The sequence below is a fragment of the Anomaloglossus baeobatrachus genome, unplaced genomic scaffold (assembly GCF_048569485.1).
Source record: "Anomaloglossus baeobatrachus isolate aAnoBae1 unplaced genomic scaffold, aAnoBae1.hap1 Scaffold_532, whole genome shotgun sequence".
NCBI lineage: Eukaryota > Metazoa > Chordata > Amphibia > Anura > Aromobatidae > Anomaloglossus > Anomaloglossus baeobatrachus.
Window position 1 is genome coordinate 129,909 of NW_027444691.1, and position 26,851 is coordinate 156,759.

Below are 26,851 nucleotides of genomic sequence, written 5' to 3' on the forward strand. Positions count from 1 at the left end.
AAAGGAGGAGTTATTCAGATTCATTGCAGTGGGCGGCGGCTGCAAAACGCACCATTCTTCTTGTTTTTGCTCTGCAAAGCAGCCTTTTCAAGGGTTGGCTTGGGTGACAAAATGTCTTGTGTAGGCGTGGGTTTGTCTCCCTCTCGCTCTCTCTCCCTAAGATGTGTCCGGCATAGGCCAGGGTGCCACTCGAGGCCCAAACCAATTCTGGTTATCGCTTCTCGGCCTTTTGGCTAAGATCAAGTGTAGTATCTGTTCTTATCAGTTTAATATCTGATACGTCCCCTATCTGGGGACCATATATTAAATGGATTTTTAGAACAGGGAGATGGAAAAAGAGCTTGCTCTGTCCACTCCACGCATTGACCTGGTATTGCAGTACCTCCAGGAACGGTGCACCCCTTCTTAACCCAGTTTCCAAAAGCAGAACTCGATTCACCTGATTCATATTAGCCCGATTAGCGAATTGAAATGAATTTTTATCTAACACACTTTTTACTTGCTTTATTCATCCAAATAGCAAACTCATCACCACTCAACTTCACCAACTCTGCTATGTCCCGTGCAGTATCTTGTTGTCAGTCTAATCTAGATCATGTGTAATTGAATGGAATAGATCCCTTTTGGACAAAGTGGAGTCAGATGCTGCAGTGACCACAGGTGTGAGAGGATCTACAATTGGCATCTGGTGTTATCTCTCTGCTTCCACTCCAAATAAAGTTACCTGTTGTTACCTGAACGTCAAATACTAAGAATGGGCGGCCTATGAAAGAATTAGTACTTTCATTAAGTATACTAAACCGGCTAATTGGGAATAGACAAACTGTAAAAAGCCCTCTGAGAAAGCCCCTCTCTAACCTTTGTTAGTAAGCTTTTCTGTAGCCTGCCTGTTGATGTATTTTCGGTTTGAACAGTGCACAACATGAAGAGACGGAACACTGGCGGCTTGTCACAATGCCCCCCGATGACATCACAATAGCGCTGCTGCCTAGAAAACAAGCTGCGCAGAAGAAGTTGTTCTTTGGGTGGGAGGGTGGGCTAGTGGAAGGAGGGGGCAATCTCTTTTTTTCCCGGGTGGTAGGGGGATGACAGGAGAAGGGAAGCGGGTGGTGAGAAAGGTACAGAGGGCAGGGTTTGGGGGCTGGGAAGGAAAGGGAAAAGATTAGGGTTTGGGGATGATGAAAGGGCTTTCTACGGGTAAGGATGGCAAAGGGTGGCAGTGACGGAAAGTCAGGCAACCTGTCCTGTCCGTCTTTTTGTATCGTGAATTGGAAAGACTGCAAGGGGGAGGGGAGTTGCTTGCGCCCTAAAGGAGGAGTTATTCAGATTCATTGCAGTGGGCGGCGGCTGCAAAACGCACCATTCTTCTTGTTTTTGCTCTGCAAAGCAGCCTTTTCAAGGGTTGGCTTGGGTGACAAAATGTCTTGTGTAGGCGTGGGGTTGTCTCCCTCTCGCTCTCTCTCCCTAAGATGTGTCCGGCATAGGCCAGGGTGCCACTCGAGGCCCAAACCAATTCTGGTTATCGCTTCTCGGCCTTTTGGCTAAGATCAAGTGTAGTATCTGTTCTTATCAGTTTAATATCTGATACGTCCCCTATCTGGGGACCATATATTAAATGGATTTTTAGAACAGGGAGATGGAAAAAGAGCTTGCTCTGTCCACTCCACGCATTGACCTGGTATTGCAGTACCTCCAGGAACGGTGCACCCCTTCTTAACCCAGTTTCCAAAAGCAGAACTCGATTCACCTGATTCATATTAGCCCGATTAGCGAATTGAAATGAATTTTTATCTAACACACTTTTTACTTGCTTTATTCATCCAAATAGCAAACTCATCACCACTCAACTTCACCAACTCTGCTATGTCCCGTGCAGTATCTTGTTGTCAGTCTAATCTAGATCATGTGTAATTGAATGGAATAGATCCCTTTTGGACAAAGTGGAGTCAGATGCTGCAGTGACCACAGGTGTGAGAGGATCTACAATTGGCATCTGGTGTTATCTCTCTGCTTCCACTCCAAATAAAGTTACCTGTTGTTACCTGAACGTCAAATACTAAGAATGGGCGGCCTATGAAAGAATTAGTACTTTCATTAAGTATACTAAACCGGCTAATTGGGAATAGACAAACTGTAAAAAGCCCTCTGAGAAAGCCCCTCTCTAACCTTTGTTAGTAAGCTTTTCTGTAGCCTGCCTGTTGATGTATTTTCGGTTTGAACAGTGCACAACATGAAGAGACGGAACACTGGCGGCTTGTCACAATGCCCCCCGATGACATCACAATAGCGCTGCTGCCTAGAAAACAAGCTGCGCAGAAGAAGTTGTTCTTTGGGTGGGAGGGTGGGCTAGTGGAAGGAGGGGGCAATCTCTTTTTTTCCCGGGTGGTAGGGGGATGACAGGAGAAGGGAAGCGGGTGGTGAGAAAGGTACAGAGGGCAGGGTTTGGGGGCTGGGAAGGAAAGGGAAAAGATTAGGGTTTGGGGATGATGAAAGGGCTTTCTACGGGTAAGGATGGCAAAGGGTGGCAGTGACGGAAAGTCAGGCAACCTGTCCTGTCCGTCTTTTTGTATCGTGAATTGGAAAGACTGCAAGGGGGAGGGGAGTTGCTTGCGCCCTAAAGGAGGAGTTATTCAGATTCATTGCAGTGGGCGGCGGCTGCAAAACGCACCATTCTTCTTGTTTTTGCTCTGCAAAGCAGCCTTTTCAAGGGTTGGCTTGGGTGACAAAATGTCTTGTGTAGGCGTGGGTTTGTCTCCCTCTCGCTCTCTCTCCCTAAGATGTGTCCGGCATAGGCCAGGGTGCCACTCGAGGCCCAAACCAATTCTGGTTATCGCTTCTCGGCCTTTTGGCTAAGATCAAGTGTAGTATCTGTTCTTATCAGTTTAATATCTGATACGTCCCCTATCTGGGGACCATATATTAAATGGATTTTTAGAACAGGGAGATGGAAAAAGAGCTTGCTCTGTCCACTCCACGCATTGACCTGGTATTGCAGTACCTCCAGGAACGGTGCACCCCTTCTTAACCCAGTTTCCAAAAGCAGAACTCGATTCACCTGATTCATATTAGCCCGATTAGCGAATTGAAATGAATTTTTATCTAACACACTTTTTACTTGCTTTATTCATCCAAATAGCAAACTCATCACCACTCAACTTCACCAACTCTGCTATGTCCCGTGCAGTATCTTGTTGTCAGTCTAATCTAGATCATGTGTAATTGAATGGAATAGATCCCTTTTGGACAAAGTGGAGTCAGATGCTGCAGTGACCACAGGTGTGAGAGGATCTACAATTGGCATCTGGTGTTATCTCTCTGCTTCCACTCCAAATAAAGTTACCTGTTGTTACCTGAACGTCAAATACTAAGAATGGGCGGCCTATGAAAGAATTAGTACTTTCATTAAGTATACTAAACCGGCTAATTGGGAATAGACAAACTGTAAAAAGCCCTCTGAGAAAGCCCCTCTCTAACCTTTGTTAGTAAGCTTTTCTGTAGCCTGCCTGTTGATGTATTTTCGGTTTGAACAGTGCACAACATGAAGAGACGGAACACTGGCGGCTTGTCACAATGCCCCCCGATGACATCACAATAGCGCTGCTGCCTAGAAAACAAGCTGCGCAGAAGAAGTTGTTCTTTGGGTGGGAGGGTGGGCTAGTGGAAGGAGGGGGCAATCTCTTTTTTTCCCGGGTGGTAGGGGGATGACAGGAGAAGGGAAGCGGGTGGTGAGAAAGGTACAGAGGGCAGGGTTTGGGGGCTGGGAAGGAAAGGGAAAAGATTAGGGTTTGGGGATGATGAAAGGGCTTTCTACGGGTAAGGATGGCAAAGGGTGGCAGTGACGGAAAGTCAGGCAACCTGTCCTGTCCGTCTTTTTGTATCGTGAATTGGAAAGACTGCAAGGGGGAGGGGAGTTGCTTGCGCCCTAAAGGAGGAGTTATTCAGATTCATTGCAGTGGGCGGCGGCTGCAAAACGCACCATTCTTCTTGTTTTTGCTCTGCAAAGCAGCCTTTTCAAGGGTTGGCTTGGGTGACAAAATGTCTTGTGTAGGCGTGGGTTTGTCTCCCTCTCGCTCTCTCTCCCTAAGATGTGTCCGGCATAGGCCAGGGTGCCACTCGAGGCCCAAACCAATTCTGGTTATCGCTTCTCGGCCTTTTGGCTAAGATCAAGTGTAGTATCTGTTCTTATCAGTTTAATATCTGATACGTCCCCTATCTGGGGACCATATATTAAATGGAATTTTAGAACAGGGAGATGGAAAAAGAGCTTGCTCTGTCCACTCCACGCATTGACCTGGTATTGCAGTACCTCCAGGAACGGTGCACCCCTTCTTAACCCAGTTTCCAAAAGCAGAACTCGATTCACCTGATTCATATTAGCCCGATTAGCGAATTGAAATGAATTTTTATCTAACACACTTTTTACTTGCTTTATTCATCCAAATAGCAAACTCATCACCACTCAACTTCACCAACTCTGCTATGTCCCGTGCAGTATCTTGTTGTCAGTCTAATCTAGATCATGTGTAATTGAATGGAATAGATCCCTTTTGGACAAAGTGGAGTCAGATGCTGCAGTGACCACAGGTGTGAGAGGATCTACAATTGGCATCTGGTGTTATCTCTCTGCTTCCACTCCAAATAAAGTTACCTGTTGTTACCTGAACGTCAAATACTAAGAATGGGCGGCCTATGAAAGAATTAGTACTTTCATTAAGTATACTAAACCGGCTAATTGGGAATAGACAAACTGTAAAAAGCCCTCTGAGAAAGCCCCTCTCTAACCTTTGTTAGTAAGCTTTTCTGTAGCCTGCCTGTTGATGTATTTTCGGTTTGAACAGTGCACAACATGAAGAGACGGAACACTGGCGGCTTGTCACAATGCCCCCCGATGACATCACAATAGCGCTGCTGCCTAGAAAACAAGCTGCGCAGAAGAAGTTGTTCTTTGGGTGGGAGGGTGGGCTAGTGGAAGGAGGGGGCAATCTCTTTTTTTCCCGGGTGGTAGGGGGATGACAGGAGAAGGGAAGCGGGTGGTGAGAAAGGTACAGAGGGCAGGGTTTGGGGGCTGGGAAGGAAAGGGAAAAGATTAGGGTTTGGGGATGATGAAAGGGCTTTCTACGGGTAAGGATGGCAAAGGGTGGCAGTGACGGAAAGTCAGGCAACCTGTCCTGTCCGTCTTTTTGTATCGTGAATTGGAAAGACTGCAAGGGGGAGGGGAGTTGCTTGCGCCCTAAAGGAGGAGTTATTCAGATTCATTGCAGTGGGCGGCGGCTGCAAAACGCACCATTCTTCTTGTTTTTGCTCTGCAAAGCAGCCTTTTCAAGGGTTGGCTTGGGTGACAAAATGTCTTGTGTAGGCGTGGGTTTGTCTCCCTCTCGCTCTCTCTCCCTAAGATGTGTCCGGCATAGGCCAGGGTGCCACTCGAGGCCCAAACCAATTCTGGTTATCGCTTCTCGGCCTTTTGGCTAAGATCAAGTGTAGTCCCTTCATTGGGTTTGCCTTGGTCTTGGCTGGGAGGGGCCCGGGCTTGCACAACCGCCGGCCTCGGGGATTGTTGCGCCTTTTGGTGCTTACGTCCCCTTATGGCTGGTGGTTCCTGGGCTCGGGAGGCGATCACCTGCGGCACTGCGCTTTTGTGTGGTGGCCGATGACCGTTTTCTGAAATTTGCGGATGTAATCTCATCTGTTCTTATCAGTTTAATATCTGATACGTCCCCTATCTGGGGACCATATATTAAATGGATTTTTAGAACAGGGAGATGGAAAAAGAGCTTGCTCTGTCCACTCCACGCATTGACCTGGTATTGCAGTACCTCCAGGAACGGTGCACCCCTTCTTAACCCAGTTTCCAAAAGCAGAACTCGATTCACCTGATTCATATTAGCCCGATTAGCGAATTGAAATGAATTTTTATCTAACACACTTTTTACTTGCTTTATTCATCCAAATAGCAAACTCATCACCACTCAACTTCACCAACTCTGCTATGTCCCGTGCAGTATCTTGTTGTCAGTCTAATCTAGATCATGTGTAATTGAATGGAATAGATCCCTTTTGGACAAAGTGGAGTCAGATGCTGCAGTGACCACAGGTGTGAGAGGATCTACAATTGGCATCTGGTGTTATCTCTCTGCTTCCACTCCAAATAAAGTTACCTGTTGTTACCTGAACGTCAAATACTAAGAATGGGCGGCCTATGAAAGAATTAGTACTTTCATTAAGTATACTAAACCGGCTAATTGGGAATAGACAAACTGTAAAAAGCCCTCTGAGAAAGCCCCTCTCTAACCTTTGTTAGTAAGCTTTTCTGTAGCCTGCCTGTTGATGTATTTTCGGTTTGAACAGTGCACAACATGAAGAGACGGAACACTGGCGGCTTGTCACAATGCCCCCCGATGACATCACAATAGCGCTGCTGCCTAGAAAACAAGCTGCGCAGAAGAAGTTGTTCTTTGGGTGGGAGGGTGGGCTAGTGGAAGGAGGGGGCAATCTCTTTTTTTCCCGGGTGGTAGGGGGATGACAGGAGAAGGGAAGCGGGTGGTGAGAAAGGTACAGAGGGCAGGGTTTGGGGGCTGGGAAGGAAAGGGAAAAGATTAGGGTTTGGGGATGATGAAAGGGCTTTCTACGGGTAAGGATGGCAAAGGGTGGCAGTGACGGAAAGTCAGGCAACCTGTCCTGTCCGTCTTTTTGTATCGTGAATTGGAAAGACTGCAAGGGGGAGGGGAGTTGCTTGCGCCCTAAAGGAGGAGTTATTCAGATTCATTGCAGTGGGCGGCGGCTGCAAAACGCACCATTCTTCTTGTTTTTGCTCTGCAAAGCAGCCTTTTCAAGGGTTGGCTTGGGTGACAAAATGTCTTGTGTAGGCGTGGGTTTGTCTCCCTCTCGCTCTCTCTCCCTAAGATGTGTCCGGCATAGGCCAGGGTGCCACTCGAGGCCCAAACCAATTCTGGTTATCGCTTCTCGGCCTTTTGGCTAAGATCAAGTGTAGTATCTGTTCTTATCAGTTTAATATCTGATACGTCCCCTATCTGGGGACCATATATTAAATGGATTTTTAGAACAGGGAGATGGAAAAAGAGCTTGCTCTGTCCACTCCACGCATTGACCTGGTATTGCAGTACCTCCAGGAACGGTGCACCCCTTCTTAACCCAGTTTCCAAAAGCAGAACTCGATTCACCTGATTCATATTAGCCCGATTAGCGAATTGAAATGAATTTTTATCTAACACACTTTTTACTTGCTTTATTCATCCAAATAGCAAACTCATCACCACTCAACTTCACCAACTCTGCTATGTCCCGTGCAGTATCTTGTTGTCAGTCTAATCTAGATCATGTGTAATTGAATGGAATAGATCCCTTTTGGACAAAGTGGAGTCAGATGCTGCAGTGACCACAGGTGTGAGAGGATCTACAATTGGCATCTGGTGTTATCTCTCTGCTTCCACTCCAAATAAAGTTACCTGTTGTTACCTGAACGTCAAATACTAAGAATGGGCGGCCTATGAAAGAATTAGTACTTTCATTAAGTATACTAAACCGGCTAATTGGGAATAGACAAACTGTAAAAAGCCCTCTGAGAAAGCCCCTCTCTAACCTTTGTTAGTAAGCTTTTCTGTAGCCTGCCTGTTGATGTATTTTCGGTTTGAACAGTGCACAACATGAAGAGACGGAACACTGGCGGCTTGTCACAATGCCCCCCGATGACATCACAATAGCGCTGCTGCCTAGAAAACAAGCTGCGCAGAAGAAGTTGTTCTTTGGGTGGGAGGGTGGGCTAGTGGAAGGAGGGGGCAATCTCTTTTTTTCCCGGGTGGTAGGGGGATGACAGGAGAAGGGAAGCGGGTGGTGAGAAAGGTACAGAGGGCAGGGTTTGGGGGCTGGGAAGGAAAGGGAAAAGATTAGGGTTTGGGGATGATGAAAGGGCTTTCTACGGGTAAGGATGGCAAAGGGTGGCAGTGACGGAAAGTCAGGCAACCTGTCCTGTCCGTCTTTTTGTATCGTGAATTGGAAAGACTGCAAGGGGGAGGGGAGTTGCTTGCGCCCTAAAGGAGGAGTTATTCAGATTCATTGCAGTGGGCGGCGGCTGCAAAACGCACCATTCTTCTTGTTTTTGCTCTGCAAAGCAGCCTTTTCAAGGGTTGGCTTGGGTGACAAAATGTCTTGTGTAGGCGTGGGTTTGTCTCCCTCTCGCTCTCTCTCCCTAAGATGTGTCCGGCATAGGCCAGGGTGCCACTCGAGGCCCAAACCAATTCTGGTTATCGCTTCTCGGCCTTTTGGCTAAGATCAAGTGTAGTATCTGTTCTTATCAGTTTAATATCTGATACGTCCCCTATCTGGGGACCATATATTAAATGGATTTTTAGAACAGGGAGATGGAAAAAGCGCTTGCTCTGTCCACTCCACGCATTGACCTGGTATTGCAGTACCTCCAGGAACGGTGCACCCCTTCTTAACCCAGTTTCCAAAAGCAGAACTCGATTCACCTGATTCATATTAGCCCGATTAGCGAATTGAAATGAATTTTTATCTAACACACTTTTTACTTGCTTTATTCATCCAAATAGCAAACTCATCACCACTCAACTTCACCAACTCTGCTATGTCCCGTGCAGTATCTTGTTGTCAGTCTAATCTAGATCATGTGTAATTGAATGGAATAGATCCCTTTGGACAAAGTGGAGTCAGATGCTGCAGTGACCACAGGTGTGAGAGGATCTACAATTGGCATCTGGTGTTATCTCTCTGCTTCCACTCCAAATAAAGTTACCTGTTGTTACCTGAACGTCAAATACTAAGAATGGGCGGCCTATGAAAGAATTAGTACTTTCATTAAGTATACTAAACCGGCTAATTGGGAATAGACAAACTGTAAAAAGCCCTCTGAGAAAGCCCCTCTCTAACCTTTGTTAGTAAGCTTTTCTGTAGCCTGCCTGTTGATGTATTTTCGGTTTGAACAGTGCACAACATGAAGAGACGGAACACTGGCGGCTTGTCACAATGCCCCCCGATGACATCACAATAGCGCTGCTGCCTAGAAAACAAGCTGCGCAGAAGAAGTTGTTCTTTGGGTGGGAGGGTGGGCTAGTGGAAGGAGGGGCAATCTCTTTTTTTCCCGGGTGGTAGGGGGATGACAGGAGAAGGGAAGCGGGTGGTGAGAAAGGTACAGAGGGCAGGGTTTGGGGGCTGGGAAGGAAAGGGAAAAGATTAGGGTTTGGGGATGATGAAAGGGCTTTCTACGGGTAAGGATGGCAAAGGGTGGCAGTGACGGAAAGTCAGGCAACCTGTCCTGTCCGTCTTTTTGTATCGTGAATTGGAAAGACTGCAAGGGGGAGGGGAGTTGCTTGCGCCCTAAAGGAGGAGTTATTCAGATTCATTGCAGTGGGCGGCGGCTGCAAAACGCACCATTCTTCTTGTTTTTGCTCTGCAAAGCAGCCTTTTCAAGGGTTGGCTTGGGTGACAAAATGTCTTGTGTAGGCGTGGGTTTGTCTCCCTCTCGCTCTCTCTCCCTAAGATGTGTCCGGCATAGGCCAGGGTGCCACTCGAGGCCCAAACCAATTCTGGTTATCGCTTCTCGGCCTTTTGGCTAAGATCAAGTGTAGTATCTGTTCTTATCAGTTTAATATCTGATACGTCCCCTATCTGGGGACCATATATTAAATGGATTTTTAGAACAGGGAGATGGAAAAAGAGCTTGCTCTGTCCACTCCACGCATTGACCTGGTATTGCAGTACCTCCAGGAACGGTGCACCCCTTCTTAACCCAGTTTCCAAAAGCAGAACTCGATTCACCTGATTCATATTAGCCCGATTAGCGAATTGAAATGAATTTTTATCTAACACACTTTTTACTTGCTTTATTCATCCAAATAGCAAACTCATCACCACTCAACTTCACCAACTCTGCTATGTCCCGTGCAGTATCTTGTTGTCAGTCTAATCTAGATCATGTGTAATTGAATGGAATAGATCCCTTTTGGACAAAGTGGAGTCAGATGCTGCAGTGACCACAGGTGTGAGAGGATCTACAATTGGCATCTGGTGTTATCTCTCTGCTTCCACTCCAAATAAAGTTACCTGTTGTTACCTGAACGTCAAATACTAAGAATGGGCGGCCTATGAAAGAATTAGTACTTTCATTAAGTATACTAAACCGGCTAATTGGGAATAGACAAACTGTAAAAAGCCCTCTGAGAAAGCCCCTCTCTAACCTTTGTTAGTAAGCTTTTCTGTAGCCTGCCTGTTGATGTATTTTCGGTTTGAACAGTGCACAACATGAAGAGACGGAACACTGGCGGCTTGTCACAATGCCCCCCGATGACATCACAATAGCGCTGCTGCCTAGAAAACAAGCTGCGCAGAAGAAGTTGTTCTTTGGGTGGGAGGGTGGGCTAGTGGAAGGAGGGGGCAATCTCTTTTTTTCCCGGGTGGTAGGGGGATGACAGGAGAAGGGAAGCGGGTGGTGAGAAAGGTACAGAGGGCAGGGTTTGGGGGCTGGGAAGGAAAGGGAAAAGATTAGGGTTTGGGGATGATGAAAGGGCTTTCTACGGGTAAGGATGGCAAAGGGTGGCAGTGACGGAAAGTCAGGCAACCTGTCCTGTCCGTCTTTTTGTATCGTGAATTGGAAAGACTGCAAGGGGGAGGGGAGTTGCTTGCGCCCTAAAGGAGGAGTTATTCAGATTCATTGCAGTGGGCGGCGGCTGCAAAACGCACCATTCTTCTTGTTTTTGCTCTGCAAAGCAGCCTTTTCAAGGGTTGGCTTGGGTGACAAAATGTCTTGTGTAGGCGTGGGTTTGTCTCCCTCTCGCTCTCTCTCCCTAAGATGTGTCCGGCATAGGCCAGGGTGCCACTCGAGGCCCAAACCAATTCTGGTTATCGCTTCTCGGCCTTTTGGCTAAGATCAAGTGTAGTATCTGTTCTTATCAGTTTAATATCTGATACGTCCCCTATCTGGGGACCATATATTAAATGGATTTTTAGAACAGGGAGATGGAAAAAGAGCTTGCTCTGTCCACTCCACGCATTGACCTGGTATTGCAGTACCTCCAGGAACGGTGCACCCCTTCTTAACCCAGTTTCCAAAAGCAGAACTCGATTCACCTGATTCATATTAGCCCGATTAGCGAATTGAAATGAATTTTTATCTAACACACTTTTTACTTGCTTTATTCATCCAAATAGCAAACTCATCACCACTCAACTTCACCAACTCTGCTATGTCCCGTGCAGTATCTTGTTGTCAGTCTAATCTAGATCATGTGTAATTGAATGGAATAGATCCCTTTTGGACAAAGTGGAGTCAGATGCTGCAGTGACCACAGGTGTGAGAGGATCTACAATTGGCATCTGGTGTTATCTCTCTGCTTCCACTCCAAATAAAGTTACCTGTTGTTACCTGAACGTCAAATACTAAGAATGGGCGGCCTATGAAAGAATTAGTACTTTCATTAAGTATACTAAACCGGCTAATTGGGAATAGACAAACTGTAAAAAGCCCTCTGAGAAAGCCCCTCTCTAACCTTTGTTAGTAAGCTTTTCTGTAGCCTGCCTGTTGATGTATTTTCGGTTTGAACAGTGCACAACATGAAGAGACGGAACACTGGCGGCTTGTCACAATGCCCCCCGATGACATCACAATAGCGCTGCTGCCTAGAAAACAAGCTGCGCAGAAGAAGTTGTTCTTTGGGTGGGAGGGTGGGCTAGTGGAAGGAGGGGGCAATCTCTTTTTTTCCCGGGTGGTAGGGGGATGACAGGAGAAGGGAAGCGGGTGGTGAGAAAGGTACAGAGGGCAGGGTTTGGGGGCTGGGAAGGAAAGGGAAAAGATTAGGGTTTGGGGATGATGAAAGGGCTTTCTACGGGTAAGGATGGCAAAGGGTGGCAGTGACGGAAAGTCAGGCAACCTGTCCTGTCCGTCTTTTTGTATCGTGAATTGGAAAGACTGCAAGGGGGAGGGGAGTTGCTTGCGCCCTAAAGGAGGAGTTATTCAGATTCATTGCAGTGGGCGGCGGCTGCAAAACGCACCATTCTTCTTGTTTTTGCTCTGCAAAGCAGCCTTTTCAAGGGTTGGCTTGGGTGACAAAATGTCTTGTGTAGGCGTGGGTTTGTCTCCCTCTCGCTCTCTCTCCCTAAGATGTGTCCGGCATAGGCCAGGGTGCCACTCGAGGCCCAAACCAATTCTGGTTATCGCTTCTCGGCCTTTTGGCTAAGATCAAGTGTAGTATCTGTTCTTATCAGTTTAATATCTGATACGTCCCCTATCTGGGGACCATATATTAAATGGATTTTTAGAACAGGGAGATGGAAAAAGAGCTTGCTCTGTCCACTCCACGCATTGACCTGGTATTGCAGTACCTCCAGGAACGGTGCACCCCTTCTTAACCCAGTTTCCAAAAGCAGAACTCGATTCACCTGATTCATATTAGCCCGATTAGCGAATTGAAATGAATTTTTATCTAACACACTTTTTACTTGCTTTATTCATCCAAATAGCAAACTCATCACCACTCAACTTCACCAACTCTGCTATGTCCCGTGCAGTATCTTGTTGTCAGTCTAATCTAGATCATGTGTAATTGAATGGAATAGATCCCTTTTGGACAAAGTGGAGTCAGATGCTGCAGTGACCACAGGTGTGAGAGGATCTACAATTGGCATCTGGTGTTATCTCTCTGCTTCCACTCCAAATAAAGTTACCTGTTGTTACCTGAACGTCAAATACTAAGAATGGGCGGCCTATGAAAGAATTAGTACTTTCATTAAGTATACTAAACCGGCTAATTGGGAATAGACAAACTGTAAAAAGCCCTCTGAGAAAGCCCCTCTCTAACCTTTGTTAGTAAGCTTTTCTGTAGCCTGCCTGTTGATGTATTTTCGGTTTGAACAGTGCACAACATGAAGAGACGGAACACTGGCGGCTTGTCACAATGCCCCCCGATGACATCACAATAGCGCTGCTGCCTAGAAAACAAGCTGCGCAGAAGAAGTTGTTCTTTGGGTGGGAGGGTGGGCTAGTGGAAGGAGGGGGCAATCTCTTTTTTTCCCGGGTGGTAGGGGGATGACAGGAGAAGGGAAGCGGGTGGTGAGAAAGGTACAGAGGGCAGGGTTTGGGGGCTGGGAAGGAAAGGGAAAAGATTAGGGTTTGGGGATGATGAAAGGGCTTTCTACGGGTAAGGATGGCAAAGGGTGGCAGTGACGGAAAGTCAGGCAACCTGTCCTGTCCGTCTTTTTGTATCGTGAATTGGAAAGACTGCAAGGGGGAGGGGAGTTGCTTGCGCCCTAAAGGAGGAGTTATTCAGATTCATTGCAGTGGGCGGCGGCTGCAAAACGCACCATTCTTCTTGTTTTTGCTCTGCAAAGCAGCCTTTTCAAGGGTTGGCTTGGGTGACAAAATGTCTTGTGTAGGCGTGGGTTTGTCTCCCTCTCGCTCTCTCTCCCTAAGATGTGTCCGGCATAGGCCAGGGTGCCACTCGAGGCCCAAACCAATTCTGGTTATCGCTTCTCGGCCTTTTGGCTAAGATCAAGTGTAGTATCTGTTCTTATCAGTTTAATATCTGATACGTCCCCTATCTGGGGACCATATATTAAATGGATTTTTAGAACAGGGAGATGGAAAAAGAGCTTGCTCTGTCCACTCCACGCATTGACCTGGTATTGCAGTACCTCCAGGAACGGTGCACCCCTTCTTAACCCAGTTTCCAAAAGCAGAACTCGATTCACCTGATTCATATTAGCCCGATTAGCGAATTGAAATGAATTTTTATCTAACACACTTTTTACTTGCTTTATTCATCCAAATAGCAAACTCATCACCACTCAACTTCACCAACTCTGCTATGTCCCGTGCAGTATCTTGTTGTCAGTCTAATCTAGATCATGTGTAATTGAATGGAATAGATCCCTTTTGGACAAAGTGGAGTCAGATGCTGCAGTGACCACAGGTGTGAGAGGATCTACAATTGGCATCTGGTGTTATCTCTCTGCTTCCACTCCAAATAAAGTTACCTGTTGTTACCTGAACGTCAAATACTAAGAATGGGCGGCCTATGAAAGAATTAGTACTTTCATTAAGTATACTAAACCGGCTAATTGGGAATAGACAAACTGTAAAAAGCCCTCTGAGAAAGCCCCTCTCTAACCTTTGTTAGTAAGCTTTTCTGTAGCCTGCCTGTTGATGTATTTTCGGTTTGAACAGTGCACAACATGAAGAGACGGAACACTGGCGGCTTGTCACAATGCCCCCCGATGACATCACAATAGCGCTGCTGCCTAGAAAACAAGCTGCGCAGAAGAAGTTGTTCTTTGGGTGGGAGGGTGGGCTAGTGGAAGGAGGGGGCAATCTCTTTTTTTCCCGGGTGGTAGGGGGATGACAGGAGAAGGGAAGCGGGTGGTGAGAAAGGTACAGAGGGCAGGGTTTGGGGGCTGGGAAGGAAAGGGAAAAGATTAGGGTTTGGGGATGATGAAAGGGCTTTCTACGGGTAAGGATGGCAAAGGGTGGCAGTGACGGAAAGTCAGGCAACCTGTCCTGTCCGTCTTTTTGTATCGTGAATTGGAAAGACTGCAAGGGGGAGGGGAGTTGCTTGCGCCCTAAAGGAGGAGTTATTCAGATTCATTGCAGTGGGCGGCGGCTGCAAAACGCACCATTCTTCTTGTTTTTGCTCTGCAAAGCAGCCTTTTCAAGGGTTGGCTTGGGTGACAAAATGTCTTGTGTAGGCGTGGGTTTGTCTCCCTCTCGCTCTCTCTCCCTAAGATGTGTCCGGCATAGGCCAGGGTGCCACTCGAGGCCCAAACCAATTCTGGTTATCGCTTCTCGGCCTTTTGGCTAAGATCAAGTGTAGTATCTGTTCTTATCAGTTTAATATCTGATACGTCCCCTATCTGGGGACCATATATTAAATGGATTTTTAGAACAGGGAGATGGAAAAAGAGCTTGCTCTGTCCACTCCACGCATTGACCTGGTATTGCAGTACCTCCAGGAACGGTGCACCCCTTCTTAACCCAGTTTCCAAAAGCAGAACTCGATTCACCTGATTCATATTAGCCCGATTAGCGAATTGAAATGAATTTTTATCTAACACACTTTTTACTTGCTTTATTCATCCAAATAGCAAACTCATCACCACTCAACTTCACCAACTCTGCTATGTCCCGTGCAGTATCTTGTTGTCAGTCTAATCTAGATCATGTGTAATTGAATGGAATAGATCCCTTTTGGACAAAGTGGAGTCAGATGCTGCAGTGACCACAGGTGTGAGAGGATCTACAATTGGCATCTGGTGTTATCTCTCTGCTTCCACTCCAAATAAAGTTACCTGTTGTTACCTGAACGTCAAATACTAAGAATGGGCGGCCTATGAAAGAATTAGTACTTTCATTAAGTATACTAAACCGGCTAATTGGGAATAGACAAACTGTAAAAAGCCCTCTGAGAAAGCCCCTCTCTAACCTTTGTTAGTAAGCTTTTCTGTAGCCTGCCTGTTGATGTATTTTCGGTTTGAACAGTGCACAACATGAAGAGACGGAACACTGGCGGCTTGTCACAATGCCCCCCGATGACATCACAATAGCGCTGCTGCCTAGAAAACAAGCTGCGCAGAAGAAGTTGTTCTTTGGGTGGGAGGGTGGGCTAGTGGAAGGAGGGGGCAATCTCTTTTTTTCCCGGGTGGTAGGGGGATGACAGGAGAAGGGAAGCGGGTGGTGAGAAAGGTACAGAGGGCAGGGTTTGGGGGCTGGGAAGGAAAGGGAAAAGATTAGGGTTTGGGGATGATGAAAGGGCTTTCTACGGGTAAGGATGGCAAAGGGTGGCAGTGACGGAAAGTCAGGCAACCTGTCCTGTCCGTCTTTTTGTATCGTGAATTGGAAAGACTGCAAGGGGGAGGGGAGTTGCTTGCGCCCTAAAGGAGGAGTTATTCAGATTCATTGCAGTGGGCGGCGGCTGCAAAACGCACCATTCTTCTTGTTTTTGCTCTGCAAAGCAGCCTTTTCAAGGGTTGGCTTGGGTGACAAAATGTCTTGTGTAGGCGTGGGTTTGTCTCCCTCTCGCTCTCTCTCCCTAAGATGTGTCCGGCATAGGCCAGGGTGCCACTCGAGGCCCAAACCAATTCTGGTTATCGCTTCTCGGCCTTTTGGCTAAGATCAAGTGTAGTATCTGTTCTTATCAGTTTAATATCTGATACGTCCCCTATCTGGGGACCATATATTAAATGGATTTTTAGAACAGGGAGATGGAAAAAGAGCTTGCTCTGTCCACTCCACGCATTGACCTGGTATTGCAGTACCTCCAGGAACGGTGCACCCCTTCTTAACCCAGTTTCCAAAAGCAGAACTCGATTCACCTGATTCATATTAGCCCGATTAGCGAATTGAAATGAATTTTTATCTAACACACTTTTTACTTGCTTTATTCATCCAAATAGCAAACTCATCACCACTCAACTTCACCAACTCTGCTATGTCCCGTGCAGTATCTTGTTGTCAGTCTAATCTAGATCATGTGTAATTGAATGGAATAGATCCCTTTTGGACAAAGTGGAGTCAGATGCTGCAGTGACCACAGGTGTGAGAGGATCTACAATTGGCATCTGGTGTTATCTCTCTGCTTCCACTCCAAATAAAGTTACCTGTTGTTACCTGAACGTCAAATACTAAGAATGGGCGGCCTATGAAAGAATTAGTACTTTCATTAAGTATACTAAACCGGCTAATTGGGAATAGACAAACTGTAAAAAGCCCTCTGAGAAAGCCCCTCTCTAACCTTTGTTAGTAAGCTTTTCTGTAGCCTGCCTGTTGATGTATTTTCGGTTTGAACAGTGCACAACATGAAGAGACGGAACACTGGCGGCTTGTCACAATGCCCCCCGATGACATCACAATAGCGCTGCTGCCTAGAAAACAAGCTGCGCAGAAGAAGTTGTTCTTTGGGTGGGAGGGTGGGCTAGTGGAAGGAGGGGGCAATCTCTTTTTTTCCCGGGTGGTAGGGGGATGACAGGAGAAGGGAAGCGGGTGGTGAGAAAGGTACAGAGGGCAGGGTTTGGGGGCTGGGAAGGAAAGGGAAAAGATTAGGGTTTGGGGATGATGAAAGGGCTTTCTACGGGTAAGGATGGCAAAGGGTGGCAGTGACGGAAAGTCAGGCAACCTGTCCTGTCCGTCTTTTTGTATCGTGAATTGGAAAGACTGCAAGGGGGAGGGGAGTTGCTTGCGCCCTAAAGGAGGAGTTATTCAGATTCATTGCAGTGGGCGGCGGCTGCAAAACGCACCATTCTTCTTGTTTTTGCTCTGCAAAGCAGCCTTTTCAAGGGTTGGCTTGGGTGACAAAATGTCTTGTGTAGGCGTGGGTTTGTCTCCCTCTCGCTCTCTCTTCCTAAGATGTGTCCGGCATAGGCCAGGGTGCCACTCGAGGCCCAAACCAATTCTGGTTATCGCTTCTCGGCCTTTTGGCTAAGATCAAGTGTAGTATCTGTTCTTATCAGTTTAATATCTGATACGTCCCCTATCTGGGGACCATATATTAAATGGATTTTTAGAACAGGGAGATGGAAAAAGAGCTTGCTCTGTCCACTCCACGCATTGACCTGGTATTGCAGTACCTCCAGGAACGGTGCACCCCTTCTTAACCCAGTTTCCAAAAGCAGAACTCGATTCACCTGATTCATATTAGCCCGATTAGCGAATTGAAATGAATTTTTATCTAACACACTTTTTACTTGCTTTATTCATCCAAATAGCAAACTCATCACCACTCAACTTCACCAACTCTGCTATGTCCCGTGCAGTATCTTGTTGTCAGTCTAATCTAGATCATGTGTAATTGAATGGAATAGATCCCTTTTGGACAAAGTGGAGTCAGATGCTGCAGTGACCACAGGTGTGAGAGGATCTACAATTGGCATCTGGTGTTATCTCTCTGCTTCCACTCCAAATAAAGTTACCTGTTGTTACCTGAACGTCAAATACTAAGAATGGGCGGCCTATGAAAGAATTAGTACTTTCATTAAGTATACTAAACCGGCTAATTGGGAATAGACAAACTGTAAAAAGCCCTCTGAGAAAGCCCCTCTCTAACCTTTGTTAGTAAGCTTTTCTGTAGCCTGCCTGTTGATGTATTTTCGGTTTGAACAGTGCACAACATGAAGAGACGGAACACTGGCGGCTTGTCACAATGCCCCCCGATGACATCACAATAGCGCTGCTGCCTAGAAAACAAGCTGCGCAGAAGAAGTTGTTCTTTGGGTGGGAGGGTGGGCTAGTGGAAGGAGGGGGCAATCTCTTTTTTTCCCGGGTGGTAGGGGGATGACAGGAGAAGGGAAGCAGGTGGTGAGAAAGGTACAGAGGGCAGGGTTTGGGGGCTGGGAAGGAAAGGGAAAAGATTAGGGTTTGGGGATGATGAAAGGGCTTTCTACGGGTAAGGATGGCAAAGGGTGGCAGTGACGGAAAGTCAGGCAACCTGTCCTGTCCGTCTTTTTGTATCGTGAATTGGAAAGACTGCAAGGGGGAGGGGAGTTGCTTGCGCCCTAAAGGAGGAGTTATTCAGATTCATTGCAGTGGGCGGCGGCTGCAAAACGCACCATTCTTCTTGTTTTTGCTCTGCAAAGCAGCCTTTTCAAGGGTTGGCTTGGGTGACAAAATGTCTTGTGTAGGCGTGGGTTTGTCTCCCTCTCGCTCTCTCTCCCTAAGATGTGTCCGGCATAGGCCAGGGTGCCACTCGAGGCCCAAACCAATTCTGGTTATCGCTTCTCGGCCTTTTGGCTAAGATCAAGTGTAGTATCTGTTCTTATCAGTTTAATATCTGATACGTCCCCTATCTGGGGACCATATATTAAATGGATTTTTAGAACAGGGAGATGGAAAAAGAGCTTGCTCTGTCCACTCCACGCATTGACCTGGTATTGCAGTACCTCCAGGAACGGTGCACCCCTTCTTAACCCAGTTTCCAAAAGCAGAACTCGATTCACCTGATTCATATTAGCCCGATTAGCGAATTGAAATGAATTTTTATCTAACACACTTTTTACTTGCTTTATTCATCCAAATAGCAAACTCATCACCACTCAACTTCACCAACTCTGCTATGTCCCGTGCAGTATCTTGTTGTCAGTCTAATCTAGATCATGTGTAATTGAATGGAATAGATCCCTTTTGGACAAAGTGGAGTCAGATGCTGCAGTGACCACAGGTGTGAGAGGATCTACAATTGGCATCTGGTGTTATCTCTCTGCTTCCACTCCAAATAAAGTTACCTGTTGTTACCTGAACGTCAAATACTAAGAATGGGCGGCCTATGAAAGAATTAGTACTTTCATTAAGTATACTAAACCGGCTAATTGGGAATAGACAAACTGTAAAAAGCCCTCTGAGAAAGCCCCTCTCTAACCTTTGTTAGTAAGCTTTTCTGTAGCCTGCCTGTTGATGTATTTTCGGTTTGAACAGTGCACAACATGAAGAGACGGAACACTGGCGGCTTGTCACAATGCCCCCCGATGACATCACAATAGCGCTGCTGCCTAGAAAACAAGCTGCGCAGAAGAAGTTGTTCTTTGGGTGGGAGGGTGGGCTAGTGGAAGGAGGGGGCAATCTCTTTTTTTCCCGGGTGGTAGGGGGATGACAGGAGAAGGGAAGCGGGTGGTGAGAAAGGTACAGAGGGCAGGGTTTGGGGGCTGGGAAGGAAAGGGAAAAGATTAGGGTTTGGGGATGATGAAAGGGCTTTCTACGGGTAAGGATGGCAAAGGGTGGCAGTGACGGAAAGTCAGGCAACCTGTCCTGTCCGTCTTTTTGTATCGTGAATTGGAAAGACTGCAAGGGGGAGGGGAGTTGCTTGCGCCCTAAAGGAGGAGTTATTCAGATTCATTGCAGTGGGCGGCGGCTGCAAAACGCACCATTCTTCTTGTTTTTGCTCTGCAAAGCAGCCTTTTCAAGGGTTGGCTTGGGTGACAAAATGTCTTGTGTAGGCGTGGGTTTGTCTCCCTCTCGCTCTCTCTCCCTAAGATGTGTCCGGCATAGGCCAGGGTGCCACTCGAGGCCCAAACCAATTCTGGTTATCGCTTCTCGGCCTTTTGGCTAAGATCAAGTGTAGTATCTGTTCTTATCAGTTTAATATCTGATACGTCCCCTATCTGGGGACCATATATTAAATGGATTTTTAGAACAGGGAGATGGAAAAAGAGCTTGCTCTGTCCACTCCACGCATTGACCTGGTATTGCAGTACCTCCAGGAACGGTGCACCCCTTCTTAACCCAGTTTCCAAAAGCAGAACTCGATTCACCTGATTCATATTAGCCCGATTAGCGAATTGAAATGAATTTTTATCTAACACACTTTTTACTTGCTTTATTCATCCAAATAGCAAACTCATCACCACTCAACTTCACCAACTCTGCTATGTCCCGTGCAGTATCTTGTTGTCAGTCTAATCTAGATCATGTGTAATTGAATGGAATAGATCCCTTTTGGACAAAGTGGAGTCAGATGCTGCAGTGACCACAGGTGTGAGAGGATCTACAATTGGCATCTGGTGTTATCTCTCTGCTTCCACTCCAAATAAAGTTACCTGTTGTTACCTGAACGTCAAATACTAAGAATGGGCGGCCTATGAAAGAATTAGTACTTTCATTAAGTATACTAAACCGGCTAATTGGGAATAGACAAACTGTAAAAAGCCCTCTGAGAAAGCCCCTCTCTAACCTTTGTTAGTAAGCTTTTCTGTAGCCTGCCTGTTGATGTATTTTCGGTTTGAACAGTGCACAACATGAAGAGACGGAACACTGGCGGCTTGTCACAATGCCCCCCGATGACATCACAATAGCGCTGCTGCCTAGAAAACAAGCTGCGCAGAAGAAGTTGTTCTTTGGGTGGGAGGGTGGGCTAGTGGAAGGAGGGGGCAATCTCTTTTTTTCCCGGGTGGTAGGAGGATGACAGGAGAAGGGAAGCGGGTGGTGAGAAAGGTACAGAGGGCAGGGTTTGGGGGCTGGGAAGGAAAGGGAAAAGATTAGGGTTTGGGGATGATGAAAGGGCTTTCTACGGGTAAGGATGGCAAAGGGTGGCAGTGACGGAAAGTCAGGCAACCTGTCCTGTCCGTCTTTTTGTATCGTGAATTGGAAAGACTGCAAGGGGGAGGGGAGTTGCTTGCGCCCTAAAGGAGGAGTTATTCAGATTCATTGCAGTGGGCGGCGGCTGCAAAACGCACCATTCTTCTTGTTTTTGCTCTGCAAAGCAGCCTTTTCAAGGGTTGGCTTGGGTGACAAAATGTCTTGTGTAGGCGTGGGTTTGTCTCCCTCTCGCTCTCTCTCCCTAAGATGTGTCCGGCATAGGCCAGGGTGCCACTCGAGGCCCAAACCAATTCTGGTTATCGCTTCTCGGCCTTTTGGCTAAGATCAAGTGTAGTATCTGTTCTCGGCCTTTTGGCTAAGATCAAGTGTAGTGTTGTTCGAAGAGGTGGTTTAAGCTCCAGGCCACCTTAGTACAATGATACAATGCACACTGGAAGGTTGCGCTTGCTAGTACTCTGGGTGGATAGTATATTCATCAAGAGGAAAACATGGCCCTACCAGGATCGAGGCTATTAGACTGAGTAAGGGTGGGGGGCTATGGTACAACGTGCCCCAGGACTGACGACCCTGGAGTGAGTCTGAGCTTGCTGGCTTGGGACCCCGGCAAGCCTTGGGCTCTGTAGCACACCGTACCTTGCCTTTTCATACTTTTTGAGCATATTACCCTATCCTGGCCTTCTGGCTAGGAAGGGAAATTTTTATAATCCCGGTCGGAGGTCTGGTCAGCTTTGGGCTGAGAAACTAACACCCGGTTGGAGGTCCGGGTCAGCTTCGGCTGAGAAACCAACACCCGGTTGGAGGTCTGGGTCAGCTTCGGCTGAGAAACCAACACCCGGTTGGAGGTCCGGTTAGCCTTGGGCTGAGAAACCAACACCGGTTGACGGTCCGGGCAGTTTCGGCTGCGAAACCAACAACTAGTAGCTCTCTACTCCACTTGGGTAAGATGCCTGGGTGGACGCTGGGAGCAACAACAAGGCTCAACCAGGCTTCGGCTTGGGGGAGCACCGAAGATCCCTGACCCTTGCTGTGGCCTTCTGGCTCGGAGGGACGGGGTTGATTTTTGGGGACCCTCTCCTCACGGTGGGGTCCACACGAATCCTAGCCTTTGCACTGTTTTTGGTGTGACTTCGGTCATGCATTTTTTGTGGTGCTTTGGAAAGCTTCATTAAATCAAAAAATCTGTTCTTATCAGTTTAATATCTGATACGTCCCCTATCTGGGGACCATATATTAAATGGATTTTTAGAACAGGGAGATGGAAAAAGAGCTTGCTCTGTCCACTCCACGCATTGACCTGGTATTGCAGTACCTCCAGGAACGGTGCACCCCTTCTTAACCCAGTTTCCAAAAGCAGAACTCGATTCACCTGATTCATATTAGCCCGATTAGCGAATTGAAATGAATTTTTATCTAACACACTTTTTACTTGCTTTATTCATCCAAATAGCAAACTCATCACCACTCAACTTCACCAACTCTGCTATGTCCCGTGCAGTATCTTGTTGTCAGTCTAATCTAGATCATGTGTAATTGAATGGAATAGATCCCTTTTGGACAAAGTGGAGTCAGATGCTGCAGTGACCACAGGTGTGAGAGGATCTACAATTGGCATCTGGTGTTATCTCTCTGCTTCCACTCCAAATAAAGTTACCTGTTGTTACCTGAACGTCAAATACTAAGAATGGGCGGCCTATGAAAGAATTAGTACTTTCATTAAGTATACTAAACCGGCTAATTGGGAATAGACAAACTGTAAAAAGCCCTCTGAGAAAGCCCCTCTCTAACCTTTGTTAGTAAGCTTTTCTGTAGCCTGCCTGTTGATGTATTTTCGGTTTGAACAGTGCACAACATGAAGAGACGGAACACTGGCGGCTTGTCACAATGCCCCCCGATGACATCACAATAGCGCTGCTGCCTAGAAAACAAGCTGCGCAGAAGAAGTTGTTCTTTGGGTGGGAGGGTGGGCTAGTGGAAGGAGGGGGCAATCTCTTTTTTTCCCGGATGGTAGGGGGATGACAGGAGAAGGGAAGCGGGTGGTGAGAAAGGTACAGAGGGCAGGGTTTGGGGGCTGGGAAGGAAAGGGAAAAGATTAGGGTTTGGGGATGATGAAAGGGCTTTCTACGGGTAAGGATGGCAAAGGGTGGCAGTGACGGAAAGTCAGGCAACCTGTCCTGTCCGTCTTTTTGTATCGTGAATTGGAAAGACTGCAAGGGGGAGGGGAGTTGCTTGCGCCCTAAAGGAGGAGTTATTCAGATTCATTGCAGTGGGCGGCGGCTGCAAAACGCACCATTCTTCTTGTTTTTGCTCTGCAAAGCAGCCTTTTCAAGGGTTGGCTTGGGTGACAAAATGTCTTGTGTAGGCGTGGGTTTGTCTCCCTCTCGCTCTCTCTCCCTAAGATGTGTCCGGCATAGGCCAGGGTGCCACTCGAGGCCCAAACCAATTCTGGTTATCGCTTCTCGGCCTTTTGGCTAAGATCAAGTGTAGTCCCTTCATTGGGTTTTCCTTGGTCTTGGCTGGGAGGGGCCCAGGCTTGCACAACCGCCGGCCTCGGGGATTGTTGCGCCTTCTGGTGCTTACGTCCCCTTGTGCTGGTTGGTTCCCGGGCTCGGGAGGCGATCACACGCGGCACTGTCGCTTTTGTGCGGTGACCGGCGTGCCTTCGGGCAATTCTGTAAATATTGGGTGACTTGTCATCCAAACTCGATGGACCGATTTTGGTATGATCGGATTGTCCCTGTCGGGATAGCCAACTTAAAAAAAAAAAAAAAAAAAAAAAAAATCTGTTCTTATCAGTTTAATATCTGATACGTCCCCTATCTGGGGACCATATATTAAATGGATTTTTAGAACAGGGAGATGGAAAAAGAGCTTGCTCTGTCCACTCCACGCATTGACCTGGTATTGCAGTACCTCCAGGAACGGTGCACCCCTTCTTAACCCAGTTTCCAAAAGCAGAACTCGATTCACCTGATTCATATTAGCCCGATTAGCGAATTGAAATGAATTTTTATCTAACACACTTTTTACTTGCTTTATTCATCCAAATAGCAAACTCATCACCACTCAACTTCACCAACTCTGCTATGTCCCGTGCAGTATCTTGTTGTCAGTCTAATCTAGATCATGTGTAATTGAATGGAATAGATCCCTTTTGGACAAAGTGGAGTCAGATGCTGCAGTGACCACAGGTGTGAGAGGATCTACAATTGGCATCTGGTGTTATCTCTCTGCTTCCACTCCAAATAAAGTTACCTGTTGTTACCTGAACGTCAAATACTAAGAATGGGCGGCCTATGAAAGAATTAGTACTTTCATTAAGTATACTAAACCGGCTAATTGGGAATAGACAAACTGTAAAAAGCCCTCTGAGAAAGCCCCTCTCTAACCTTTGTTAGTAAGCTTTTCTGTAGCCTGCCTGTTGATGTATTTTCGGTTTGAACAGTGCACAACATGAAGAGACGGAACACTGGCGGCTTGTCACAATGCCCCCCGATGACATCACAATAGCGCTGCTGCCTAGAAAACAAGCTGCGCAGAAGAAGTTGTTCTTTGGGTGGGAGGGTGGGCTAGTGGAAGGAGGGGGCAATCTCTTTTTTTCCCGGGTGGTAGGGGGATGACAGGAGAAGGGAAGCGGGTGGTGAGAAAGGTACAGAGGGCAGGGTTTGGGGGCTGGGAAGGAAAGGGAAAAGATTAGGGTTTGGGGATGATGAAAGGGCTTTCTACGGGTAAGGATGGCAAAGGGTGGCAGTGACGGAAAGTCAGGCAACCTGTCCTGTCCGTCTTTTTGTATCGTGAATTGGAAAGACTGCAAGGGGGAGGGGAGTTGCTTGCGCCCTAAAGGAGGAGTTATTCAGATTCATTGCAGTGGGCGGCGGCTGCAAAACGCACCATTCTTCTTGTTTTTGCTCTGCAAAGCAGCCTTTTCAAGGGTTGGCTTGGGTGACAAAATGTCTTGTGTAGGCGTGGGTTTGTCTCCCTCTCGCTCTCTCTCCCTAAGATGTGTCCGGCATAGGCCAGGGTGCCACTCGAGGCCCAAACCAATTCTGGTTATCGCTTCTCGGCCTTTTGGCTAAGATCAAGTGAAGTATCTGTTCTTATCAGTTTAATATCTGATACGTCCCCTATCTGGGGACCATATATTAAATGGATTTTTAGAACAGGGAGATGGAAAAAGAGCTTGCTCTGTCCACTCCACGCATTGACCTGGTATTGCAGTACCTCCAGGAACGGTACACCCCTTCTTAACCCAGTTTCCAAAAGCAGAACTCGATTCACCTGATTCATATTAGCCCGATTAGCGAATTGAAATGAATTTTTATCTAACACACTTTTTACTTGCTTTATTCATCCAAATAGCAAACTCATCACCACTCAACTTCACCAACTCTGCTATGTCCCGTGCAGTATCTTGTTGTCAGTCTAATCTAGATCATGTGTAATTGAATGGAATAGATCCCTTTTGGACAAAGTGGAGTCAGATGCTGCAGTGACCACAGGTGTGAGAGGATCTACAATTGGCATCTGGTGTTATCTCTCTGCTTCCACTCCAAATAAAGTTACCTGTTGTTACCTGAACGTCAAATACTAAGAATGGGCGGCCTATGAAAGAATTAGTACTTTCATTAAGTATACTAAACCGGCTAATTGGGAATAGACAAACTGTAAAAAGCCCTCTGAGAAAGCCCCTCTCTAACCTTTGTTAGTAAGCTTTTCTGTAGCCTGCCTGTTGATGTATTTTCGGTTTGAACAGTGCACAACATGAAGAGACGGAACACTGGCGGCTTGTCACAATGCCCCCCGATGACATCACAATAGCGCTGCTGCCTAGAAAACAAGCTGCGCAGAAGAAGTTGTTCTTTGGGTGGGAGGGTGGGCTAGTGGAAGGAGGGGGCAATCTCTTTTTTTCCCGGGTGGTAGGGGGATGACAGGAGAAGGGAAGCGGGTGGTGAGAAAGGTACAGAGGGCAGGTTTGGGGGCTGGGAAGGAAAGGGAAAAGATTAGGGTTTGGGGATGATGAAAGGGCTTTCTACGGGTAAGGATGGCAAAGGGTGGCAGTGACGGAAAGTCAGGCAACCTGTCCTGTCCGTCTTTTTGTATCGTGAATTGGAAAGACTGCAAGGGGGAGGGGAGTTGCTTGCGCCCTAAAGGAGGAGTTATTCAGATTCATTGCAGTGGGCGGCGGCTGCAAAACGCACCATTCTTCTTGTTTTTGCTCTGCAAAGCAGCCTTTTCAAGGGTTGGCTTGGGTGACAAAATGTCTTGTGTAGGCGTGGGTTTGTCTCCCTCTCGCTCTCTCTCCCTAAGATGTGTCCGGCATAGGCCAGGGTGCCACTCGAGGCCCAAACCAATTCTGGTTATCGCTTCTCGGCCTTTTGGCTAAGATCAAGTGTAGTATCTGTTCTTATCAGTTTAATATCTGATACGTCCCCTATCTGGGGACCATATATTAAATGGATTTTTAGAACAGGGAGATGGAAAAAGAGCTTGCTCTGTCCACTCCACGCATTGACCTGGTATTGCAGTACCTCCAGGAACGGTGCACCCCTTCTTAACCCAGTTTCCAAAAGCAGAACTCGATTCACCTGATTCATATTAGCCCGATTAGCGAATTGAAATGAATTTTTATCTAACACACTTTTTACTTGCTTTATTCATCCAAATAGCAAACTCATCACCACTCAACTTCACCAACTCTGCTATGTCCCGTGCAGTATCTTGTTGTCAGTCTAATCTAGATCATGTGTAATTGAATGGAATAGATCCCTTTTGGACAAAGTGGAGTCAGATGCTGCAGTGACCACAGGTGTGAGA

At 47.0% G+C, this 26,851-nt stretch overlaps 19 non-coding genes and 2 pseudogenes across 19 annotated transcripts; all 21 read left to right on the top strand.

Moving 5' to 3' along the window:
* Nucleotides 1-213: 213 nt before the first annotated feature.
* Nucleotides 214-404, top strand: LOC142283172 (U2 spliceosomal RNA). Its single transcript, XR_012744901.1, has one exon. It is a non-coding gene; the product is annotated as a U2 spliceosomal RNA (small nuclear RNA).
* A 1,117-nt stretch (nucleotides 405-1,521) lies between these two features.
* On the top strand, nucleotides 1,522-1,712 carry LOC142283020 (U2 spliceosomal RNA). Its single transcript, XR_012744783.1, has one exon. It is a non-coding gene; the product is annotated as a U2 spliceosomal RNA (small nuclear RNA).
* Nucleotides 1,713-2,829: 1,117 nt separating this feature from the next.
* On the top strand, nucleotides 2,830-3,020 carry LOC142283021 (U2 spliceosomal RNA). Its single transcript, XR_012744784.1, has one exon. It is a non-coding gene; the product is annotated as a U2 spliceosomal RNA (small nuclear RNA).
* A 1,117-nt stretch (nucleotides 3,021-4,137) lies between these two features.
* LOC142283073 (U2 spliceosomal RNA) lies at nucleotides 4,138-4,328 on the top strand. Its single transcript, XR_012744831.1, has one exon. It is a non-coding gene; the product is annotated as a U2 spliceosomal RNA (small nuclear RNA).
* Nucleotides 4,329-5,650: 1,322 nt separating this feature from the next.
* LOC142283106 (U2 spliceosomal RNA) lies at nucleotides 5,651-5,835 on the top strand. The gene has a single exon (XR_012744857.1). It is a non-coding gene; the product is annotated as a U2 spliceosomal RNA (small nuclear RNA).
* Nucleotides 5,836-6,952: 1,117 nt separating this feature from the next.
* LOC142283023 (U2 spliceosomal RNA) lies at nucleotides 6,953-7,143 on the top strand. The gene has a single exon (XR_012744785.1). It is a non-coding gene; the product is annotated as a U2 spliceosomal RNA (small nuclear RNA).
* Nucleotides 7,144-8,260: 1,117 nt separating this feature from the next.
* Nucleotides 8,261-8,451, top strand: LOC142283077 (U2 spliceosomal RNA). The gene has a single exon (XR_012744835.1). It is a non-coding gene; the product is annotated as a U2 spliceosomal RNA (small nuclear RNA).
* A 1,115-nt stretch (nucleotides 8,452-9,566) lies between these two features.
* Nucleotides 9,567-9,757, top strand: LOC142283024 (U2 spliceosomal RNA). The gene has a single exon (XR_012744786.1). It is a non-coding gene; the product is annotated as a U2 spliceosomal RNA (small nuclear RNA).
* A 1,117-nt stretch (nucleotides 9,758-10,874) lies between these two features.
* Nucleotides 10,875-11,065, top strand: LOC142283025 (U2 spliceosomal RNA). Its single transcript, XR_012744787.1, has one exon. It is a non-coding gene; the product is annotated as a U2 spliceosomal RNA (small nuclear RNA).
* Nucleotides 11,066-12,182: 1,117 nt separating this feature from the next.
* Nucleotides 12,183-12,373, top strand: LOC142283027 (U2 spliceosomal RNA). Its single transcript, XR_012744789.1, has one exon. It is a non-coding gene; the product is annotated as a U2 spliceosomal RNA (small nuclear RNA).
* A 1,117-nt stretch (nucleotides 12,374-13,490) lies between these two features.
* Nucleotides 13,491-13,681, top strand: LOC142283028 (U2 spliceosomal RNA). The gene has a single exon (XR_012744790.1). It is a non-coding gene; the product is annotated as a U2 spliceosomal RNA (small nuclear RNA).
* Nucleotides 13,682-14,798: 1,117 nt separating this feature from the next.
* LOC142283029 (U2 spliceosomal RNA) lies at nucleotides 14,799-14,989 on the top strand. Its single transcript, XR_012744791.1, has one exon. It is a non-coding gene; the product is annotated as a U2 spliceosomal RNA (small nuclear RNA).
* A 1,117-nt stretch (nucleotides 14,990-16,106) lies between these two features.
* LOC142283030 (U2 spliceosomal RNA) lies at nucleotides 16,107-16,297 on the top strand. Its single transcript, XR_012744792.1, has one exon. It is a non-coding gene; the product is annotated as a U2 spliceosomal RNA (small nuclear RNA).
* A 1,117-nt stretch (nucleotides 16,298-17,414) lies between these two features.
* Nucleotides 17,415-17,605, top strand: LOC142283031 (U2 spliceosomal RNA). The gene has a single exon (XR_012744793.1). It is a non-coding gene; the product is annotated as a U2 spliceosomal RNA (small nuclear RNA).
* Nucleotides 17,606-18,722: 1,117 nt separating this feature from the next.
* Nucleotides 18,723-18,913, top strand: LOC142283032 (U2 spliceosomal RNA). The gene has a single exon (XR_012744794.1). It is a non-coding gene; the product is annotated as a U2 spliceosomal RNA (small nuclear RNA).
* Nucleotides 18,914-20,030: 1,117 nt separating this feature from the next.
* On the top strand, nucleotides 20,031-20,221 carry LOC142283035 (U2 spliceosomal RNA). The gene has a single exon (XR_012744795.1). It is a non-coding gene; the product is annotated as a U2 spliceosomal RNA (small nuclear RNA).
* Nucleotides 20,222-21,338: 1,117 nt separating this feature from the next.
* On the top strand, nucleotides 21,339-21,492 carry LOC142283117 (U2 spliceosomal RNA; annotated as a pseudogene).
* Nucleotides 21,493-22,177: 685 nt separating this feature from the next.
* On the top strand, nucleotides 22,178-22,371 carry LOC142283090 (U2 spliceosomal RNA). The gene has a single exon (XR_012744844.1). It is a non-coding gene; the product is annotated as a U2 spliceosomal RNA (small nuclear RNA).
* Nucleotides 22,372-23,747: 1,376 nt separating this feature from the next.
* Nucleotides 23,748-23,972, top strand: LOC142283113 (U2 spliceosomal RNA; annotated as a pseudogene).
* A 1,117-nt stretch (nucleotides 23,973-25,089) lies between these two features.
* On the top strand, nucleotides 25,090-25,280 carry LOC142283082 (U2 spliceosomal RNA). The gene has a single exon (XR_012744840.1). It is a non-coding gene; the product is annotated as a U2 spliceosomal RNA (small nuclear RNA).
* A 1,116-nt stretch (nucleotides 25,281-26,396) lies between these two features.
* Nucleotides 26,397-26,587, top strand: LOC142283036 (U2 spliceosomal RNA). The gene has a single exon (XR_012744796.1). It is a non-coding gene; the product is annotated as a U2 spliceosomal RNA (small nuclear RNA).
* The last annotated feature ends 264 nt before the right edge of the window (nucleotides 26,588-26,851 follow it).